Source organism: Balaenoptera physalus (genome assembly GCF_965194825.1).
Source record: "Balaenoptera physalus genome assembly, chromosome: X".
Taxonomy (NCBI): domain Eukaryota; kingdom Metazoa; phylum Chordata; class Mammalia; order Artiodactyla; family Balaenopteridae; genus Balaenoptera; species Balaenoptera physalus.
In genome coordinates, this window is record NC_138903.1 from 105,011,842 (window position 1) to 105,035,060 (window position 23,219).

General features: G+C 48.2%; 1 protein-coding gene and 1 long non-coding RNA gene across 7 annotated transcripts in view; one reads left to right on the forward strand and one right to left on the reverse strand.

Annotated features, from left to right (window-relative positions):
- Window positions 1–23,219, forward strand: part of LOC309652119 — a 424,346-nt gene that overhangs the window by 166,000 nt on the left and 235,127 nt on the right. The gene's annotated exons all lie outside the window — the stretch shown is intronic.
- Window positions 1–23,219, reverse strand: part of STEEP1 (STING1 ER exit protein 1) — a 90,151-nt gene that overhangs the window by 16,321 nt on the left and 50,611 nt on the right. The window contains exons 8-10 of one of the 6 annotated variants that reach the window (XR_014258560.1): window positions 20,803–21,046; window positions 19,764–19,971; window positions 725–1,650 (exon numbers count right to left, since the gene is read on the reverse strand). The gene's annotated coding sequence lies outside the window, so the exon portion shown is untranslated. Of the gene's footprint in view, window positions 1–724; window positions 1,651–19,763; window positions 21,047–23,219 lie in introns of those variants that run through there. The other 5 variants (XR_014258561.1, XR_014258559.1, XR_014258562.1 and 2 more) reach the window with 5 other exon arrangements.

The following is a 23,219-nucleotide window of genomic DNA, read 5'->3' on the forward strand; positions in this document are numbered from 1 at the left end:
CGGAAACACCATCCTGGTGCACTCATTTTCTTCCCTGCTCTCTTTGGTGTCAAGCCAAAGCTGAGCTCTGGCTGCTCTTTGGTGGTAGTGGTTGCCTGAGGCTAGGGTTAAAGAGATTTGGATGCCATGCTCATCTTTGGGGAGTCTCATTCAGCTCGGAATTTTGGCTCAGGAAATAAAATGCAGGAGTTTCTGAACCACTGCGGTATGCCTCAGCCCCTGCCAGAGCTGGCTTTTCCAGAAGCATCCAAGCATTCAGACAGTGCCCTCATTCGCGTTCTGTCTCTCTCACCCTCCCTCTCTCTTGCTCTCTCACTCTCTCTCCTCCTCATGTGACTAGGGGACAGGTTGGAGTCTACTTGATCTGTATGAAAGCACCTAAGGAAGAAAGGAAAGTGGGGAGGAGAAGGGCCACTCCTTGTCCTGCTCTGTTCCCACAATGTTTGCAAACCCAGGGAGGCAGCAGGGCAGAAGAGTAAAGAGAACAGAGTCTGGGGTCACACTACCTGGGCTGGAGTCCTGAGTCTGCCACTTAGCAGCTGTGTGACCTTAGGCAAGTTATTTAACCTCTTTGTGCCTCCGTTTTCTTCAACTGTAAAATGGGGATGACACCTGTACCTACTTTAAAAGATTGTTTTGAGAATTTAATGTGTTCGATTGTAAAGCATTTAAAACCGTCCCTGGCATATGGTAAATGCTACATAAGTGCTTTTTTTTTTAAATTTTATTTATTTATTAATTTATGGCTGTGTTGGGTCTCCGTTTCTGTGCGAGGGCTTTCTCTAGTTGCGGCAAGTGGGGGCCACTCTTCATCGAGGTGCGCGGGCCTCTCATTATCGCGGCCTCTCTTGTTGCGGAGCACAGGCTCCAGACGCGCAGGCTCAGCAGTTGTGGCTCACGGGCCTAGTTGCTCCGCGGCATGTGGGATCTTCCCAGACCAGGGCTCGAACCCGTGTCGCCTGCATTGGCAGGCAGATTCTCAACCACTGCGCCACCAGGGAAGCCCTAAGTGCTTTTGAAATAAAAATAAAACTTTTAACGTTAGTGGTTCCTGTGTTAGATCTATTTTCCTGAATTTAGCCATTCCCTAGCTGTAAGTTTCAAGGGTTTCACTTACTGACCTGGGGCCCCTTGGTGCATTTTTATTTTCCTATTGGGAAAAAGCTAACTGCTATCTTAGAGAGGAAAACCGAAACAACAGCCCGTATGAAGGATAAAAGTTCAGTATAAAGGCAGGGTTGTGTCATTTTGCTGACTTTTGCCTGGGGCTGCTCTGGGGCCCCTCTCTGCCTCTAGAGGGTGATCAGAGCCCTGTCGAGAGCTTCCCCAGCCAGTGCCTTCTGGGAAGAGTTGCTCTGGCTGCCGAGCTGGGTGCAGCGCTCAGCCTCCCCAAAGATGTGTATGCTGTTATGGCAATGGGCCTCGGCCCTGAGCGGCTGCAGAGCAAGAAGACAGCCTGGAATCCAGGTCCAGATCTTGGCGGTCATCAGAGGTCATTCTACCGGATTGGTAGGCTATGCTCCAGACAACAGGGGTGCCCCATGCTCTTCAAAGGGCGGGGTGGTCAGCCCAGCTCCTCCTAGGCCTTCTCGCCAGGTCTCTCCCGCTTCTGCATCAGCCCGACACAGAGCGGCGTGCCTTCCAAATGACCTAGCACCAGAAAGACATCCAAAGTCAGCTCACCGAGTGTGTATAGTTCGGCCAGGAGCTCCTGGGAAGGTTCCATGGGAGGAGCCAGGGACTGTCATGTGGGAAGGCTTCAGGCCTCAGGATGGGTCCTGGACAGCCCTTGGTCACTCTCAGAGACGCACTCAGTGACGGGAACCCTGATGACCCTGACCACGTACCCCTGCGTGTCCTGTGCCTTGTGATCAGGCAGGGCTGGGCCCAGCTGTGCCAGAACAGCAGGGTTCAAAGGGCACGCCACTTGGCGCACAGGTGTTGCCCACAGAGCTTAGTACAGTTCTGTGGAAAGAGAGCAAAAGCATTTCCTTAATGACCAGTATACACGTATGGACTCATTCAGCAAAGGTTCAAGTGCCTGTTATGAACAAGGCCCTGTGCCAAGTACTGAGGGGAGGGGAAGAGGATACAGAGACGAATTAAGTGAGGTCCTTGCCCTTAAAGACTTTGTCCTCTACTGGAGAAGCCAGCCATATAGGTAACAAGCTGAAATATGAGACCCACCTCTTTAACTGATTTGACATTTGCTGAATACATATGCTGGGCGGGGCACAGCAGAGAAGAAGAGGGAGAAAGCCCTACCCTTGAGGAGCTTATATCTCCATGATGGAGGCAGAGAAGTAAGAAGACAATGATGATATAATGTAACAAGGATGCCGATGGGGTCAGCAGACAGAGTTGTGGAAGCAAAGAGCAGGAATGCCGAACCGACACTTGGGGAATCTGGGAAAGCTTCCAGACAGGCAGTTCCGATAAACCAAGACCCACGGCTGCCACTTGGCATGGCTACGATGTAAATGGCGCCCCCTGGAGTTGTGTACCGCCATTTGCGGCAGCCCAGGCTGAAGGATGAATAGGAATTAGCCAGGAGTGCTTAACAGGTGTGACGAACCGAAAGTGGCACAAAATGGCTAGAGTGGTAAATTTTACAATTAAAATTTTATCCTGTTCCTTTTCATTTGGGTTCTCTCTCTCTCCACACACACATTTTATATATACAGTTGACCCTGGTAAGTGTGGATGGAGGGAGAGTGGGAGTTGGAAACTCGTCATTTTATGGCTATCGTCAATGTAAAGATTAGAACGGACAAAAATCATCCATGGATGCTAAATTTCGTGGAGATTTTAATGAGAAGCAGGATATTTGCGTGGTCTTAAAGTATCTCCCCACAGACTGTTTATTATGTGCAAGGGAGACATTTAAAAGTAGCTACAGAGAAATCGGGCACCACCTTGAACTGGTGATCAAAATTAACATCACCAATGAGAGACAGACGTCCACTGAGTGCCTCCAGATTAGACACCATATTAGCTATGCAGCCGCGTGCCAGCAGAGATGCATATCCCCAGTCGAATCGTGAGGAAACAGCAGGCAAACAACATGAGGAGCATTCATTCTGTTAAAAGTGTTAGCAAGGGGGCTTCCCTGGTGGCTCAGTGGTTAAGAATCCGCCTGCCAATGCAGGGGACACAGGTTCGAGCCCTGGTCCGGGAAGATCCCACATGCTGCGGGAGCAGCTAAGCCCATGCGCCACAATTACTGAGCCTGTGCTCTAGAGCCCGCGAGCCACAGCTACTAAGCCCGCACGCCTAGAGCCCGTGCTCCTCAACAAAAGAAGCCACCACAATGAAGACACAATGCAGCCAAAAATAAATAAATAATTTTTTTTAAAAAGATCTACTCTCTTAGCAATTTTCAAGTATATAATACACTGTTATTAGCCATAGTCACCATGCAGTAATTAGATCCCCAGAACTGACTCATCTTATACCTGGAGGTTTGTACCCTTTGACCAACATCTCCCCATGTGGCAGCAGCCAAATATTGAAGAGACTTGAATATCACAGTTGGAATCTGGACTTTATCCTGAGGACAATGAGATACACACAACAGATAAATTTTTTAAAAAGACCTTGCACCACAGTGTTGATTCATGTTTGGTTTTCTTATTTGTAGCTTTTGGTAGTTTACAGATTTGGAACAGCTGTCACATACAGTGTATAACTAACAGGTCTGGGAGGGACGGTAAAGGCGTACTCTCAACTGAGTGCAGGGAAAGGGCTTGGCCTCGGAGGATGTACAAGGATGGAGAGGAAAGACAGCACGTTGCAGGCTGAGCAGAGGGGGGCATAGGGCTAATTTTCTGAGTGTCTGTTACGTTTGGAGGACACTTCACCCTAGAGGTACAAAGATGAGCACGGTGGTCCCTTCCCAAGAAGTCCGGTGGTGTCACCTTGCTGGAGGGCTGGCAGGGTGGTGTCCTGGATTTGTCAGGGCAGCCACGAGAGGGCCTGGGCTTCAACCTGGCCTTGCAAGACTATGGGGGGCTGGCAGGGCTGGCGCTTTTGGGGGCCGTCTCTGCAGCTGGCCTAGAGGATGGGGGTTGGGAAGAGAGGCTTGTGTTTTGTAGAGAATCACCATGAACGCAAGGTGAAAAGCCTCCTTCAGACTCTGATAATCAGGCCCTGCCCACCCAGAGCAGAAACGTGGGCTGTCGCCTCCTCACGTCTGAGGTCTCAGTGGGGAGAATGGGAGCTGCTTCTCCAGCCTCACCCCCGATTTCCTCTCCCTGGCTTCTCCCTCCCTTCTGGAAGGAAGACCCCAGACCATGTTCTGGGAGATCTTCATTGGTCCCACCCCAGAGAGACCCAGTCACCACGGGAGCTGGTCGCCTGAGACCTCTCTGTCCCCAGGGCGGGCCCTTCCTCAGGGCAGTCTTCCTTCTGGGCAGTCCCTGCAGGACTGAGGCCACTCCTTCTCTGGAAGCCACTTCCCCAAATCCCAGGAATCCCCTCTGGCCCTGTGGACATGCACATTATCCTGCCCTGGGCCTGCCCCCGACTTTCTCATCGGTGTCAAAACTTCCTTTTCACTTCATGTTCCTTCCTTTCTGTCCGGGAAAATCCGACGTCAGTAGGATAAATCAGATAAGCTGGGCTGTGTTCAACAGTGAGCTAGCTGTTAAGCCAGCGTATGTCCCCAGAATTGACCAGAACTTCAGGCCCCTGAGACTTGGAGAGAAAGACCTGTTTGGTCAGGCCGGGCCTTCTTCCTGCTGCCTTGGGCAGATCATTCAGGACTGGTTTATAGACGGGCTGGAGAATGCAGGGGGGTGGGGTAGAGATGATGGGGGACCCGGAGGCAGGAAAGCACATCAAGAAGCTGTGGCTGCACGTCTAGAAGACGGTGGCCTGACCTCAAGTCTTGCCAGGGTGTGCAGGGCTAGGTTATTGAAGCGAAAATGTGCAGGATGGAACAGGCCTGACTTGGTGCCCGGACCTATGGAGATGTGGGATGAGGGAGTGCCCCGGTTTCCTGCTTGGCCACGTAGGTGAGTGGTGGTGCCATTTATTCAGAAAGGGATTATCGGACAGGACAGGCTATGGGCGTGAGGGGGAAGGAAAGGATGATAGTGTAGTTGAGGCTATCAAATTGGGTTTTTAAATAAATTTATTTATTTATTTATTTATTTTTGGCTGCGTCGTGTCTTCGTTGCGGTGCACGGGCTTCTCATTGCGGTGGCTTCTCTTGTTGCAGAGCACGGGCTCTAGGCATGCAGGCTCAGTAGTTGTGGCGCACGGGCTTAGTTGCTCTGAGGCATGTGGGATCTTCCCGGACCTGGGCTCAAACCCATGTCCCCTGCATTGGCAGGCAGATTCTCAACCACTGTGCCAGCAGGGAAGTCCCTGTGGCTATCAAATTTGAGTTGCCTGTGTGTCAGCCAAGTGGGGCTGGCCAAGAGCCATTTGGATTGAGGGGACAGTGTATGGTCTGGAGCAAAGGAGCAAACTCTGACCCGGAAACAGAAAGTTTTAATATTTTAACACACACACACACACACACACACACACACACACACACACTCCAGAACTTCCAACCTGGTATACTCCCAAGGTCATTCAGCCCAGCGCAAGCTGACAGAAGAAGGAACGGAGAGTCCCTGCACGGTTTTTGTGTTTTTTTTTTTTTTTTTAAAGGAATTCCTTTATTTTTATTATTTATTTATTTATTTATTTTTGGCTGTGTTGGGTCTTCGTTTCTGTGCAAGGGCTCTCTCCAGTTGCGGCAAGTGGGGGCCACTCTTCATCGCGGTGCGCGGGCCTCTCACCATCGCGGCCTCTCTTGTTGCGGAGCACAAGCCCCAGATGCGCAGGCTCAGCAGTTGTGGCTCACGGGCCCAGCCGCTCCTTGGCATATGGGATCTTCCCAGACCAGGGCTTGAACCCGTGTCCCCTGCATTAGCAGGCAGACTCTCAACCACTGCGCCACCAGGGAAGCCCTGTTGTTTTTTTTTTAACATCTTTTTTGGAGTATAATTGCTTTACAATGGTGTGTTAGTTTCTGCTTTATAACAAAGTGAATCAGCTGTACATATACATATATCCCCATATCTCCTCCCTCTTGCGTCTCCCTCCCACCCTCCCTATCCCACCCCTCTAGTTGGTCACAAAGCACCGAGCTGATCTCCCTGTGCTATGTGGCTGCTTCCCACTAGCTATCGATTTCACATTCCATAGTGTATACATGTCCATGCCACTCTCTCACTTCGTCCCAGCTTACCCTTCCCCCTCCCCGTGTCCTCAAGTCCATTCTCTACGTCTGCGTCTTTATTCCTGTCCTGCCCCTAGGTTCTTCAGAACCATTTTTTTTTTTAGATTCCATATATATGTGTCAGCATACGGTACTTGTTTTTGTCTTTCTCACCTACTTCACTCTGTATGACAGACTCTAGGTCCATCCAACTCACTACAGATAACTCAATTTTGTTTCTTTTTATGGCTGCGTAACATTTCACTGTATATACGTGCCACATCTTCTTTATCCATTCATCTGTCGCTGGACACGTAGGTTGCTTCCATGTCCTGGCTTTTGTAAATAGAGCTGCAATGAACATTTTGGTACATGACTCTTTTTGAATTAAGGTTTTCTCAGGATATATGCCCAGTAGTGGGATTGCTGGGTCATATGGTAGTTCTATTTTTAGTTTTTTAAGGAACCTCCATACTGTTCTCCATAGTGGCTGTATCAATTTACATTCCCACCAACAGTGCAAGAGTGTTCCCTTTTCTCCACACCCTCTCCAGGATTTATTGTTTATAGATTTTTTTTTTTACTTCTTTTTTTTTTTTTATAAATTCAGTATTCTTTACTCTTTTTTTTTATTAATTAATTTATTTATTTATGGCTGTGTTGGGTCTTCGTTTCTGTGCGAGGGCTTTCTCCAGTTGCGGCAAGCAGGGGCCACTCTTCATCGCGGTGCGCGGGCCTCTCACTGTCGCGGCCTCTCCCGTTGCGGAGCACAAGCTCCAGTCGCGCAGGCTCAGTAATTGTGGCTCATGGGCCCAGTCGCTCCGTGGCATGTGGGATCTTCCCAGACCAGGGCTCGAACCCGTGTGCCCTGCATTGGCAGGCAGATTCTCAACCACTGCGCCACCAGGGAAGCCCTGTTTATAGATTTTTTGATGATGGCCATTCTGACTGGTGTGAGGTGATACCTCATTGTGGTTTTGATTTGCATTTCGCTAATGATTAGTGATGTTGAACATTCTTTCATGTGTTTGTTGGCAATCTGTATATCTTCTTTGGAGAAATGTCTGTTTAGGTCTTATGCCCATTTTTGGATTGGGTTGTTTGTTTTTTTGATATTGAGCTGCATGAGCTGCATGTAAATTTTGCAGGTTAATCCTTTGTCAGTTGCTTCATTTGCAAATATTTTCTCCCATTCTGTGGGTTGTCTTTTAGTCTTGTTTATGGTTTCCTTTGCTGCCTGCACGGTGGTTTTACAATGCCTCCTTAATAGTCATTGTGCGTAATCATAAGGACAACAGTAATAGTGGCCCGGAGACATTTGAGTCCTGAAACTCCAGAGTCATGCCTCTCTGCAGGCTACACAGCAGGCCTCCCCTCAACTTCTGTGAATGGTGTTGTCAGAAGGCATGGGCTGGAGGATGTGTCGGAATGCTGGGGTGGGTGTTGGGTGCTTGGCAGGGAAGGAACACTTGTAAATCTGTCTGATCCTTCCCCTTTCAGAGCCTATTGAGCTCTTCGTGTCTGCATCCTCACCCTGGTCCGTTCCCATCCTGTGTACTACAGGGAGGGCAGCACCACACTCTCAGCTACACAGGATATTCTCAGGCTGAGGCCAAGAGCAAATCACTCCCAGTCATCACTTCCGCAGGCCTAGGTAGGCACGGGGTGGAGCAGTGGGGGGAGGGGGGAGGGGGGGAGACGGGGGGGGGGAGGGGGAGGAAGGTGGCAGAGGTGACTTTTCTCCTAGGTTGGAAGAGAAACAATTGGTGTCTGAACTTCCTGGTTATAGAACATCTAGCTAGTAGAAACCTGTGTGTGCCTGGGGGTGGGGATTGGGGAGTTTCCCCTCCCTCCAAGTGTTAGGAATAATAAAGGACATTCTTGGGAGAAGATGACAAGCTGAGCGCTCCCACACAGGAGTCCACACTGAGCTTGTTTCACCACGAAGAAATCTTGAATGGCAGCCAGGCTTGTACTCACTGATTCATTCAGTCACTGAGGGCTGGTCTTTGTACTGAGTGCTGGGTGGAGTGGGGCTGGGGACTGTGCCCTTGGAGAGCCACCAGCCTAGGTGCAAACACAGAACAGTCATTCATGCAATGACATCAGAGCAGAATATCCCAGCACGGCACCAACTGGTTGCAGTTGTGCCTGCTAAGTTGCCCAGGGTGACCTGGGGAGTGGAGACAAGTGCCTGCGGCCCGGAAGCAGACAGGGTTCATTCGTGGCCTGCACACAGAGGATGGCCCAGAATGCTGGGCGGGCTTTCCACCAGAAAGGGTCATGTTCCAAAGCAGACTGAGCCAGCCAGCAAGAGGCCCAACCCCACACCCAAAGTCCCCCTGCCACCCTCTCCTTCTGCTGAAAAGAAAACAGGGCCTCAAATGTAGACCCCAAGGGCAAACCCCGGGCCACCCTCAGGAGTCGCTTCCAGGACTCTGGCTGACATCCTAGAGGCAGGAGAGAAGGGTTCGGCCCCCCTCCCCAGCCTACAGTCTCCAGTGTCACGAGCCTTTCTGGAAAGCCTTCAACAGTAAGTTACGGGACTTCCCTGGTGGTGCAGTGGTTAAGAATCCACCTGCCAATGCAGGGGACACGGGTTCGATCCCTGGTCCGGGAGGATCCCACATACTGCGGAGCAACTAAGCCCGTGCACCACAACTACTGAGCCCACGAGCCACAACTACTGAGCCCACATGCCACAACCACTGAAGCCCGCACGCCTAGAGCTCCGCAACAAAGAGAAGCCACCACAATGAGAAGCCCGCACACCGCAATGAAGAGTAGCCCCCGCTCGCCACAACTAGAGAAAGCTGGCGCACAGCAAGAAAGATCCAACGCAGCCAAAAATAAATAAATAAATAAATTTTTAAAAATTATTAAAAAAAAACAAAACAGTAAACTACAGCCCGGCCAGGAGCAGGGCCAAGTGGACAAGAGACTGGGCCACAGCTCCCCGGCCCTCATTCCTGCATCCTTCCTCTTCCCCTTAGTGTTGAGTGCTTGCCAGATGTGCCTTCCAGACTCATGGCAAGTGTCCCTGGCTCTCTTCCACCCCTGCTTTTTTTCAGGCAGAAAGAGGCCACCCATTCATGGAAAAGCCACTGTTGTCAGTCTGTCCCCAGGGCCCTCGTTCAAGGTGGCAGCTGGGGGGCCTGAATTAATGGCAGAGGGGAGTGGGAGTAGGGATGAGGGTCATTCAGGACCTGGCAGCATAGTCAGGCCCAGGGGGTGCTGGAGCCACCGCCTTCTGACCCATGAGAGCCAAATGCTACATTTTCAGAAATGCGGGCTGCTTGTTAAGCACAGCTATTGTGTAGAAACATATATACTTACAGTGAAATAAATTCTATCAAAAACTAAGGTAACAAATACCTTCAAACTCATCACTTCCTATTCATTTTACTATATGTTACTTTATCTGTGCCCTTGAGGTTATTTATTTTCTATCATATCTGTGTGGTTGAAATCCTGTATAACAAAGTGCAACTGCACTTCTTCCCAACATCACAGTGAAGTTGGCAGCTTGAAATCAGGTGGGGTGGGAGTATTTACAACTCAGAAATCAGTAAATGCTATGAACCAGGGTTTGAGTTATTGTTCTGCTGATTATCTAAACCTAAGAAAGTGAGGGGAAAAAACATTAATAATGTAGATTAAGCTCAACTGTGAGCCATGTCTGTAACTGTTACATTGTGAATAATACCAAAAAATGAGGAAATAATCTTCAAGTGTTTGAAAACCATTGTCCTACCTACAAAGAAGTCACTCACATTATTGACAGATTAATGAGGTTCTGACATGTCTTTGTTCTTTCACACGTAAGTGAAAATATCAACCAACATTCACGTCAAAACTACATTTGTTCATCAGATGCAAGCAACCACAGGTTGGCTACAGATATGAGTCTGGCAAAAATCAATGAAAGCATTCTGTGGGAATCAGTTGGCTACTGATTAATAAATACACTTAATATTATTAATTAATATGAATATCAACAATATAATTCACTTATTATATTGTGTATTTTATTATGTGTAATTTGTGTGCTCTACATCCTTTATATCAGTAAAATTTATAATTAACTTATGTACATATATACATATATACACTTCCCCCCAGAGAGTCAGTTGTTAAACATTTACCAACCCACCACTGGTTAAGGTCCAAGGTTCAGAACTTCTTTGGCACCAGAAACACAAGGTTCAAGGGTCCAAGAGGTATTCCAACCCTGACCAAAACCTGGTAGAGGACAGACACGTGACTAAAAACATCTATGTGGTTTGTTTTTTTTTAATGCAAACAAAGAAAAATCTTTTCTAAAACATCACTTAGGCTTTAAACTCCATGAAAGTGAGGACTTTGCCTGTCTCATTCACAGTGGCCTCCTGGGTGCTTAGCGAGTGCCTGGTAATAGGAGGTGCTCAGTCAGTTCTTCTTGAAAAAAATGAATGGTTCTTTTATGCCAACTAACTTTGATTTAGCTTCTTCCTCAAGATATCATGCAGAGAGGGCCCTGACTGGAGACCCAGGCCTAGAAACCCCCTCCCCACAGCTTCCTTGCTCCCCCCGCAGGCCGTCTCTGAGAAGCCTCCTGCTCCAGCACGCCTTGTTGGTGCCTGACAGGAAGCCCCCCTGCTTTACTTCCTGGATGCTGCCTCTCCACGTTGGCCTAGGCTAGCTTGGTGCGCTCACCTGACGAATGGACAGCATGAAAAGAAATTGAGGGGTGGGGTGGGGAGACGTGAGGCAATGAGGGAAGTCCAGAAAAATACAGTCCAAATGGGAAACCATTTGGCTTGGGAAGAAAAGTGCAGGCCAGTCTCCCGACTAGAAGCCTATGGAAATTTCCAGTTCTACCTACCACCTAGTAGCTGTAAGACCTTCGACAAGTTACTTCACCTCTCTGATCGTCAGTCTGCTTATGTAGGAAATTATCTAAAGGGACTACTCTAGAAGATCTCCTTGGTTTCCTCCAGCCTTGCTGTGTTGGGGGCTACGGCTGACACACACACCTGCAATCTGGTGGGTGGGTAGGTGGGGGAATGCCGATACACAAGAAGGGCATCATGTGAAGCTTGGGAAAGGTGTGGGGTTTTTTGGTTTTTGTCTTTTAATTTATTTGGTTGTGCCGGGTCTTAGTTGCAGCATGCGAACTCTTAGCTGCGGCATGTGGGATCTACTTCCCTGACCAGGTATCAACCCGGGCCCCCTGCATTGGGAGCGTGGAGTCTTAGTCACTGCGCTACCAAGGAAGTCCCGGGAAAGGTGTGTTTTTAAGAAAAGAATTTCTCTTTAGGAGTAAGCAAGCGTATCGAAAACATCCCAGTTGGTGAGGGAGGCTGAAAAGAAATACTACAGCTTCCGAAAGGCTTGGATAAACTCGTGGCTGACAGTTTACTGAAGGACTCAAGGACGACACTCGGGTCTTTGCATCCCATGATGCCCTTGTCTGAGTCAGAGGAATGGGGTCCTCACCCACAGGGTGGCATTTTTATACCCTTGTGTTCTCATGTCCTTCAAACGCCCTGGCTCAGGTCCTCGCTGCGGCACAGACGTGCCCACACCTTCTTCCCACACCCTGAAACCACTGCCCAAGGACAGGCAAGGTGATCTGAAAACGAAGCCCGGCAGTTTCCAAGGCGCCGAGAGGAGGCTTCCTCCCGGCCCCTCCCCCGCCTTGCTACTTCTGGTCCCCAACTGCAGTCTGGGCTCAACTTCTGATGAGTCAGCTCTAGGCCTCTTGCTCTGCCTGTACTTTATGATGTTCATAATAACCCTGTGGAAATGATAAGGCTGCCCTTTTTCTATCCTGCCCCGCACTGCACATGAGTGGAGCCTTCCCTAATAGTGTTTTTCTCCTGCTACTCTTCTGTTCAGAATGCCTCCAACTGCCTGCTATCTTGAGTCCAAATTCATGGCCTGACCTTCAAAGAGAAGTTATCATCAATTCGGCACTTAACAGTGTGCCAGGCGTTCAGTCTAAGCGTTGTATCCCCTGATCCTAGTAGCAAGTCTAGGAGAGGACCTCCGCTATTTGTCAAATGAATGAATGAATACGTGGTCAGGACAACCCTGAAAAGCAGGTATTTTTATTCCCCATGCTATTAATTATGAGCATGCTACTAATTAGGAGACTGAAGCTTAAGGAAGTTAAGTAACTTACCCAAGGTCACGATTAATAAGAGGACGAGTCAGGATTCAAACCCAGGTCTGTCTGATTCTAAATCCTGGGGATGCTTATACTATATATGGTTCTTCAAGTCTCCCCTCAACCTCCCTCGCCCAGGCAGGTTCTGGCTCAGTAGACACAGCCCTGTGATATTTTTGGTTCCAGTTATTCCTGTGGAGATGACTGCAGCCTTCCCGACAGAGGGTACATATGACAGCTGCCCCAACTACAAGCACTACCCACCACAAATGGCTCATCGTATCCTGAGGATTGGCCGTAAGATAAGGCGGCTGCCCCTGGGAACTTCCACAGCCTTCCCGGGATAGGCACACGCTTGGCCTGGCACAACCTCTGATCTGTCCTGGGAGGAAGCACATCCCGGAAGTTCTGCGGTAGAAGGATTTCCTTTAAGGGAGCTGCCGTGCAGCCCGGGCTGTTATCAGGGAGGAGGGTTCCACCTGCTGCTGCGCGGCCACCTGCAGGTACCCCCTCTGCTTCTATGGAACCTACTGACCTCTTGTGGGCAGAATGCAAATGCACCGCGGCTGGCTGGGCAGCCTTAGAGGGTTTGGCCCTCAGCCAAGCTGTGCTCCCACATCTTCCTGTTTGGGGGAAGCCAGCTACCCCTACCAGGTTGATTTGTCTAGGCCAGTACTGAAGCGGGTAGGTCTTGAGCTCGCTGTGCCTCAGTTTCTTCACCTGTAAAATGGGGATAAACAAAGGCCCCCGCCATACTTTAAAACCTGAGAAAAAGCTTTAATTGGCGGCAAATGGATGGGTAAATTTAAGATGCTAAGGTCCCAGGGGGGCACGCATGAAATTCTTGGCACCTGAGCAGAATGATTAGCTATTACTTAACAATGTGAAGCAACCTTTCTTCGTGTCACAGCACACAGAGAACATTTGTCCGGCACGCTGGGATAAAAGGAAGAGCTGTCCCACTCGGCCCGGCTCCCCCAAAGCCTGAGAGGACCGGTATCTCAGCACTCCTGTCGCAGGAGCGGTGGTGAGCCTTGTCAGGATTCTCTGTCCCTACTTTCCATACAAGACAGCCGGCAAAGGGTTTGGTGGGTGGCCCTGTAGTGACCATAGGTCCAGGTGGGAATGGCCACTGAGCAGTGGGCAAGGGTCTTATATGCCTGCCTTGGCCCCAAGGCAGAGCTCTGCAGGCTCTGCTTTACCTGTGTTCCTTTCCTGATGCAGAGAGGCGAAGAGATCACAGCCACCCCACAGACGTCTGGGCCAAAGCAGATTGCATCTGGGGATAGTCTGGGTAGAGCAGAGACCAAAGACACGGTGCCTAGTCAGAGCAAATATCTGTGGGGCCGGGGCATCTGCCGTCTGTCGCCCCACAAGCTGCTTCTCTCTCTTCCTCCTGCTACACTCAGGCCTCATTGACTCACTCATCCCCAAAGCCCTTCACGAGTGGCAGCCGACTGCCAAGCCCCATGCCAAGTACTAGGGCTACAGGATGGAACTGTTGACTTCAAGGAACTCAGTCTGGTAGAAAGACAGACAAGGAAAGAGGGGCGCTGAATAGGGCGTGCCTGTAAAGAGGAGGGAAGGTGCGAGGGCCTAAGACAGCCTCAGGGAGTCAAGAAAGTTTGCAAGGACACTTGAAGAAAACATGGGGGGTGGGGAAGGGAAGAGTAACTGGGGCATAATGAGGCAGCTTTCCAGAGAGAAGGACGTGTACAAAGGAGGCATTGAGATGGGGGGGGGGGATGAGGCATGTTCAAAGCACTTCAAGGAGTCCAGTTGTTCTAGAGTATAAAGTGCTGGATGGGATTGGGGTAGAGGGTGATGAAGCCAGGCTGGCAGCAACCAGATCAGAGAAGTGCCCATGAAAGGAGTTTTTACTTCATTCTGAAGGCAATGGGGGGCCGCTGGGGCACTCTGAACAGGGGAGCGCCATGATCCAAGTCACCGTTGAGCAACGCTGCTCTGGCAGCAGAGGGAAGGGCAGGCTGTTGAGGCAGGGACATTGCTGAGGAGGCCGCTGCAGTCGTTTGGGTTATATGGGTCCAAAGCCTGAACTAGGAAATTGTCAGGGAGGGTATAAAGGAGGGATTTGAGAGCCCTTAAATAAGCGGAACCAACAGAACGTAGCGGTTGTATGGAAGTAGGTGATAAGGGAGAGAGGTCGTGACAAGAGAAGTGTCAGGTTTCTGGCTTGAGTCACTGGGCAGGTGCCATTCCCTGAGCTCGGGAACACAGGGAGGACCCAGACTGGGGCAGGGGAGGGAGACAAGCGCCACTGTGGATATACTGGCTGTGAGGTACTTGTGGAACATCGAGGTGGGGATGTCTAAGACCCTGTTGGATACAAAAGTGTTATCGCTCAGCAGCAGAGGTCTGGCTGGAGATACGAATTTGGACGTCTTCAGTATGTAAGGGGAGCTGAAGCCAAGGTCATGAATGAGATGAGGAATGGGATGATGAATGAGAAGAGAAGAGGGCTAAGGACAGAACTCTGGAGCTCACAAGCACTTAAGAAATGGAAAGAAAATGGGAGAGAGCCTCGTGTCCTAGCAGTGAAGGGAGGAGAGACTGGCCATCAGAGCCAGATGCACCAGAGAAGTCAAATAAGATAGAGTGGAAACGCGAGGAGAGACATTTCAGCAGCGTGCTGGAGGGAGGAGCCACACAGCAGAGGGCTGGTTCCAGAAGCTTAGGCTGTGAAGGGCAAGAGACCACCAAAACTAGAAGGGGCCTCTGTGTCAAAGGGAGTTTTTGTTGAAGGTATCTGTTCAAATTTCCAGGCTGAGGGGAAGAGATGGAGAGAGAGGGAGAGGTTGAAGCTACAGGAAAGAGAGAGGACATAAGTGATGGAGCAAGACCCAAGGGGAGGGGACTTCCCTGGTGGCGCAGTGGTTAAGACTCCACGCTCCCAATGCAGGGGGCCTGGGTTCGATCCCTGGTCAGGGAACTAGATCCCACATGCAGGCCGCAACTAAGAGTTCGCATGTCACAACTAAGGAGCCCGCGAGCCGCAACTAAGACCCAGCACAGCCAAATAAAAATAAATAAATAAATATTTAAAAAGACCCAAGGGGAAGCCAGGGTACTGGACATGAGTACCTGGGGGAGGTGGCTCCCGGCTGTGGGCAGGAGGAGGGGTTTGGATGTAGGGAAGAGGGTGTTGCAGGTTGGGTTTGCTGAGAAGCCGAGTCTGAGATGGAGATCAGCACGCAGGAGGGTTATGAGGGAATGCTCCCGGGATCACCACCCGCGGAAGGGAAGGAATGGAAGCAGGATTGGGCTACAGTGCAGATTCGACGAAGGCCTCAGCCAGCCCCATTGGAAGCTCTGAGGCCAGGCGTTGGGACCAGGGGCTGGGCCTTTATACCCCCCACCAGTCATTCATTGGATACAGGCTGCCCTAGGAAGTTGGCTCGCCCTTGGGCAAAGCAGCTCTCTTCTGCTGAGGCAATCCCCAAAGGGGCCTGACAGCTGAGGGCTGTCGGCTTAGGCACTGAGTCCTTCAGTCCTGAAGGGGGTCAGGAAGCACATACAGTGCCCGAGACAGAGAGGAAGGGGGCGCCATTGCATTTGAGTTGAATCTGTGGGCCAGTCAGGCTGCGGCTGAAGTTTACACTGTTGGCCTGAATTTTGCTCTGCGAAAATGGAAACAAGCCCTTCTGCTGAAAAGGGGTCTGGCCGGAGTTGCGGGCTGGAGGAAAGTGGAATGGCGGTGGGATGGCTGCTTCAGGACCCTGAAGAGGAGCTGCCCAGGGACATAGGATAGGATTGCCAGGTGGCGTTGGGGTTTTAGTTGAAACCAGAGAAGGGATCATTTTGGCAGGCCCAAATACCGTTCAGATTTCAAGCTCCTTCATCCTCGACCATGTGGATCTGTCCTCCCTCCTTCTGATTTAGTCAGTCTGTACCAGGAAACGTCTATATTATTTAGAGAGGAATATTTTATTGCACCATGTTCCTAAATTCACAAACTTTTTACCTAAACTATTTCCTAAACAAGAACTAAATTCAAGGATTTCAGTATCTAACTCATTTTTGTTATGACAATAGTTATTTATGCAAATGGCAACAATCTGGCTAATGGCAAATAAAACGATGTGGATATTAAACGTTACACAGCAATCAGAAAACTATTTCAGAGATGACAATAAATAAACACTTGTCTATGAGCAGATGAATGAAAATGACAGGAGTCAGGATTAAACCTAATTAGTAGGCAAATCCAAAATGTAGGAAATTTCCAAGGAAAATTAATTATGAAGCCATGAAGGAAAAACCGTTGCTATGATGAAATCAGAACACGTGGCTCATCGGGTACTAGAGTGCCAAAAACCAAGTACACTGCACAATGAAGTGAGCTTTTATTATTATTTTTTTATTTTTATTTTTTTTAATTTTTGGCGTGTTGGGTCTTCGTTTCTGTGCGAGGGCTTTCTCTAGTTGCAGCGAGCGGGGGCCACTCTTCATCGCGGTGCGCGGGCCTCTCACTATCGCGGACTCTGTTGTTGCGGAGCACAGGCTCCAGATGCGCAGGCTCAGTAGTTGTGGTTCACGGGCCCATTTGCTCCGCGGCATGTGGGATCTTCCCAGACCAGGGCTCGAACCCGTGTCCCCTGCATTGGCAGGCAGACTCTCAACCACTGCGCCACCAGGGAAGCCCCAAATGAACTTTTGTAGTACCTTTCATACTTTTCAAAAACTCCATTTTCCATCAATAACATGCTTTATTTTAAAAATTAATTAATTTATTTATTTATGGCTGTGTTGGGTCTTCGTTTCTGTGCGAGGGCTTTCTCTAGTTGCGGCGAGCGGGGGCCACTCTTCATCGCGGTGCGTGGGCCTCTCACTATCGCGGCCTCTGTTGTTGCGAAGCACAGGCTCCAGACGCGCAGGCTCAGTAGTTGTGGCTCACGGGCCCAGTTGCTCCGCAGCACGTGGGATCCTCCCAGACCAGGGCTCGAACCCGTGTCCCCCACATTGGCAGGCGGACTCTCAACCAGTGCGCCACCAGGGGAGCCCTAGTTATCTATTTTATATATAGTAGTGTGTATATGTCAATCCCAATCTCCCAATTTATCCCTCCCCCTGCTTATCACCTGGTAACCATAAGTTTGTTTTCAACATCTGTGACTCTATTTCTGTTTTGTAGATAGGTTCATTTGTAGCCTTTTTTTAAAGATTCCACATATAAGCAATATCATGATACTTGTCTTTCTCTGTCTGACTTACTTCACTCTGTATGACACTCTCTAGGTCCATCCACATCTCTACAAATGACCCAATTTCATTCCTTTTTATTGGCCGAGTAATATTCCACTGTACATATGTACCACATCTTCTTTATCCATTCCTCTGTCGATGGACACTTAGGTTGCTTCCATGTCCTGGCTATTGTAAATAGAGCTGCAATGAACATTGGGGTGCATCCCACTCCTGGGCATATATCCGGAGAAAACCAGACCTTGTTTTATTGTGCTTCACTTTACAGCACTTCACAGATACTGTGTTGGGTTTTTTTTTGTTTTTGTTTTTGTTTGGCCATGCGGCATGCGGGATCTTAGTTCCCTGACCAGGGATCGAACCTGTGACCCCTGCAGTGGGAGCGTGGCGTCTTAACCACTGGACCACCAGGGAAGTCCTGTGTTTTTCACAAATTGAAGGCTTGTGGTCATCCTGCATCGAGCAAGTCTATTGGTGCCATTTTTCTAAGAGCAAATTGCTCACTTCATGTCTCTGTGTCACATTTTGGCAATTCTCACAATATTTCAAATTTTTCATTATTATATTTGTTATTGTGATCTGTCATCAGTGATCTTTGATGTTACTCTTGCAAAAAGATTATGACTCGCTGGAGGTTCAGATGGTGGTTAGCATTTTTTAGAAATAAAGTCTTTTTAAATTAAGGTATGTACATTTTTTTAGACATAATGCTATTGCACACTTAAGAGACTACAGTATAGTGTAAACATAACTTTATATACACCGGGAAACTAAAAAATTCATGTGACTCACTTTATTGCAATATTTGCTTGGTCACAGTGATCTGGAACCAAACCCACAATATCTCCAAAGTGTGCCTGTAGTGCCATTATCCCCACTTTATAGATGAGGGCATTGAGACACAAAGAGGTAAAGTGACTTGTCCAAGATCACAAGGAATACATGACAGAGCTGGCACCCAAACAATCTGATGGCAACATTGTATGTTTCCCAGAATGCTATGATGCCTCCCACATTTTGAGGGCTAGACTAGTGATTTCTAACTGTTCTGTCGTCTTGGGCCCCTCTGAAAATCTGGTGAAACCAGTGAATCCTCTCCGCAGAAAAATGCCCACCTGCTCACGTATACACACAACATATTACTTTCAAAGAGTTCAAGGACTTTCTGAAGTTCACCCTGAACTCTGTGGAGCCCAGGCTAAGAAGCTCTGCTGTAGGCTAGTCCACTCCCAGGAAGCAGCTTGCCCTAGACTCCCACCTAGCTCAGCAGGCCCCCAGCTTCCTCCGGGAGAGCACGTGTCCACTGCTTCGGGGCTACTCTCACAGCTGAAGTTCAGAATGCTCTGGCTTTGTAACCTGACACTTGTGACCTCACATTTTCCCTGGTACCATGCCCAGTGCCATTTGCTGCACCAGGACGAGACTTCTGGTGGGCTAGCCCAGCCCTGGCCCACAGATGATAAGAAAGCTCTAAGAATTTTCACAAAGAGATAGGACACCGTGCTCTGAATGCAAAAACAGAGAGGGAGCGGGTAATCAAGCTCCCCGGCAGAGCAGATGAAAACTGGTGATGTCAAGGGTGCTGCCAGCACTGCTACAGTTCAGAACTGGAGATCAAGTCAGGAAAGGATACAAGAGGACACAGACAAAAACCTGCTCTGAGGGCAGCCAGGCTGGGTGCTGCGGTGTGCCCTCCACTACCAGAAATTCAGTCGATTTGAGCTGTCCCAGAGCTCAGAGCTCTCAGCAGAGAGATGTGGGATTCCCATTTGAGCTCAGCACAGGGTGGGGGGCAACCACAGTTGCAGTTCATTCATTCAAGCAACAGCTAGTATTTAGCATGTGTCTACTGACCAAGCACTTACCATATGCCAGGCACTGTTCTAAGCACTTTACAAATATTAACCCACTTCATTCTCGTAACACCATGACGAGAGGGGCACTGCTATTGTCTCCATTTTCCAGATGGAAAGCCTGAAGCACAAGCGATATTAAGTGACCTGCCCGAAGTTATACTAGTTAGTTAAGTGGCGGAGCTGGGATTCAGACTCAGGCAGTCTGGCCCTCAGCGCCCATGCTCTGCGGCGAGTGTGATGCAGGCACTGGGCTAGTGGACACCTACAGAGGCTGGAGCCGGGAGCAGCACAGACTTGGTCCCGGCTCCAAGCTCCTTACCTTCTAGCACTGGCCCCAGAGCAGTTGACGGGCAATCACAGCACATCCTGACGAGTTCCTCCATCAGGGTGGGGACGCTATGGCTGTGCTCCAGAGCAGCAGCCAACAGGTTACAGGGACTCCTTTCTCGGGCCCAGGTTCAAAGGAGCCAAACAGAAAGAAGCAGGTGACCCATTTCTGGTGGTGGGTTCAGCTCCCACTCTGAAGCCTGGAAAGCAAACCGCTGTGAGTGAGGTTCCCATCAGGAACTGCAGGAGCGCAGGAACCAAACAAGTGTCCTGCCTCCTGTTTGGGGTGTCTCTACAGACCTGTTCCCTTGTTGCTCTTTCCCTGCAGAGACAGCGAGCTCCCTGAGGGCAAGGCCAAGGCCTGCATCTTTCTCCATCCTACCCTCAGTGCCCAGCACAGGCTGGGACCTTGTCAGCACTTGGTAAATGTTTATCTAATTCATTCATTCAACCAATATTTATTGAGCATCTCCTGCATTACCAGGAACTACTAGGCTCTGGGATACAAAAGTAACCCCCTCCCCCAAAAAAAATCCATCCTCACTGTGAGGGTGCCAGACCATAAACAAACAAAATGAGCAACAAAAAAATATAGGGTCTTAGGGGAAAATGAAAGCAAGGAAGGAAGATAGGAGGTATGGGGAGGTAATGAAATTTTAGATAGAACAGGCAGCAAAGACCTCTCTGAGAAAAATGACATTTAAGTCAAGACCTGAAGGAGGGGAGGGAATGGGCCATGCAGATACCTGAGGGAAAAGTGTTCCAAGCAGGGGAACAACAAATGCAAAGGGCTCAGGGCGGGAATGTGCCTGACAGGTTTGAGGGCCAGGGAGGAGACCGCTGTGGCTGGAGGGGACTGAGCTGAGGGGGATCATAGTAGGAGCTGAGGTCCAAATGAAGGAGCAAGTAGTGGAGACTGCGTCTGGTGCCTAGCAGCGGGGGAAACAAAACAGCTGCACGGCATGGCAGCCCTCTAAACCCTGCTGGGACTCACAGGGGGGGCCCCACAGGAATGCCTATTAATAACTCACTCTCTCTGCAGCTCCATTCCAAAGGCATCACTGGGAGGACAGACAGGGGCTTTCTTGAAAGTCCTCCTCCTCCTCGGTCTGGGTTTAGGGCTGAGCCAGCAGGAGCGAGCTGAGATTAAGAATTGACCTTTAGAGTTTGCGCAGTCCATCCTTCTACCTCCAGAAAGTACTCCACTCATTTGTCCTTTGAGATGCTATGATGAAGGGCGTGATGGGATGTGGCCACCTATTCCCTCTGGTCCTTCTGAGGGAAAAAAAACTCTCAATTAGGGTCTTTAGATAGCAAATTCTCTTTCACAGTCCCTCTTTCCCACCTCCCTCCCTCCCTCTGGCTCTACCTTCAGGGGCAAAAAGAATAAGTGGCCTTGCTTCCCTTTGGGGATCTGAGGCCTGCACTGTCCCCAAAGAGTCGAAAGTCAAACCCTCTGTTACCTAAAACATGATTTGTAGTTCTTTAGATATTTTGGCTATGAGCTTCTGTATATACTTTTCTGCATTACAGATATCTTTACCTACTCTGTGGCTTGCTTTTTCATTCTCTTAATAACAGAAACTCTTAATTTTAATGTAATCAAATGTATCCATCTTTTTTTTAAAGAACTTTTTATTTATTTATTTTTGGCTGCGTTGGGTCTTCATTGCTGCACGTGGGCTTTCTCTAGTTGCAGCGAGCGGGGGCTACTCTTCGTTGCGGTGCGTGGGCTTCTCATTGCGGTGGCTTCTTTTGTTGCAGAGCACCAGCTCTAGGAGTGTGGGCTTCAGTAGTTGTGGCTCGCGGGCTCAGTAGCAGTGGCGCACGGGCTTAGCTGCTCCGCGGCATGTGGGATCTTCCCGGACCAGGGCTCGAACCCACGTCCCCTGCATTGGCAGGCAGATTCTTAACCACTGTGCCACCAGGGAAGTCCCTCATCTTTTCTTTTATGATTAGTACTTTTGTGTTTTAATTAAAAGGTCTTTCATTTCCCAAAGATAATGAAAATATTTTGCTATATTATTTTCTAGAAGTTTTATATTTTACCTTGCACATTTAGATCTATGATTTACCTAGAATTGATTTTTGTGGATGATATGAGGTAGTGGTCGTTTTCTTTTTGCCATATGGATAGACAGTTGTCCCAGCAAAGTTTTTTTTTTTTTAAAATCCTTTCCCAGTGACACCTTTGTTGTATATCTGTTATATCTCTACAGGATGTGTCCAGATGTTTCTGGACTCTCTATTGTTTCATTGATCTATTTGCCTATCACTGGGCCAATATCACATTGCTTTAATTACTTTCTCTATATAAAAAGATAATATCTAGTAGAACAAGTCTTCCCACCTAGTTCTTCAAGAATGCTCTGGCTATTCTTGGACCTTTTCATTTCCATATAATTTAAATTAGCTTGTCAAGCCTCCCCCACTTACACACACACATACAACTGTTGGGGTTTTTTAATGGGGTCTCATTGAATCTACAAATCAGTTTTCAGAGACTTGACACCTTAAAGATACTGCATCTTTCAATTCGTGAACACAGTTTAGTACTCCATTGATTTAGGTTTTAATTTTTCTCATTAATTTTTTATAGTTTTCTATGTAAAGGCCTTGCATGTGTTTTTCTAGATTTACCCCTAGGTATTTTTTTATGACAACGTTTATATTTTTAAAGTTTCCAGCTGTTTGTTGATTATATACAGAAATACAATTGATTTTCGATATTATCCACATGTTCAGCAACCTTTCTAAATTCATTTATCTATTCAAATGTTTATCCTTCAATTCTTTTGGATATTCTATGTACACAATCATGTTTTCTACAAATGATGACAGTGTTGTTTCTTCCTTTCCAAATCTTTAAACTTTTTGTTTCTTTTTCTTCTCTTAATGCACTGGCTAGGATTTCCAACAAAATGGTAATACAGGGAATCCTTGTCTCATTTCCAATTTCAGGAGGCAAGCTTTTAAGTATGATACTTGCTGTATAATTTTTTTATAGATACCTTTTATCGTAGTTAATAAATTTCTTCTAGTCATAGTTCCTTATTCCCATGTGTATCCTTACAATAAATCCCTATTAACTATGACAACTTGAGTATCTGTTCCTAACATCCAAAAGAGCTTAATTAAAACAATGATAATTTTGACACTTTCTTCTAAATATTTATACCTCTCAATTTTCTTATTCAGTGAGGTAGAAATTCCAGAATAATATTGAGTGATAGCAATGATGGCAAGCATCCTAGTCTTGTTCCTGACATTAATGAAAATGCCTCTAGAATTTCATCTGGATCCTATTTGTTAATATTTTATTTAGAACTTTTACAACTATATTCAGGATTTTTATACCTATGGGTTTTTTTTAAAATTGCCAATAATCATTTATAGCCAAGATGCTATACATTTAGGTTACACTCTTTTATTTTTATATTTATTTTTG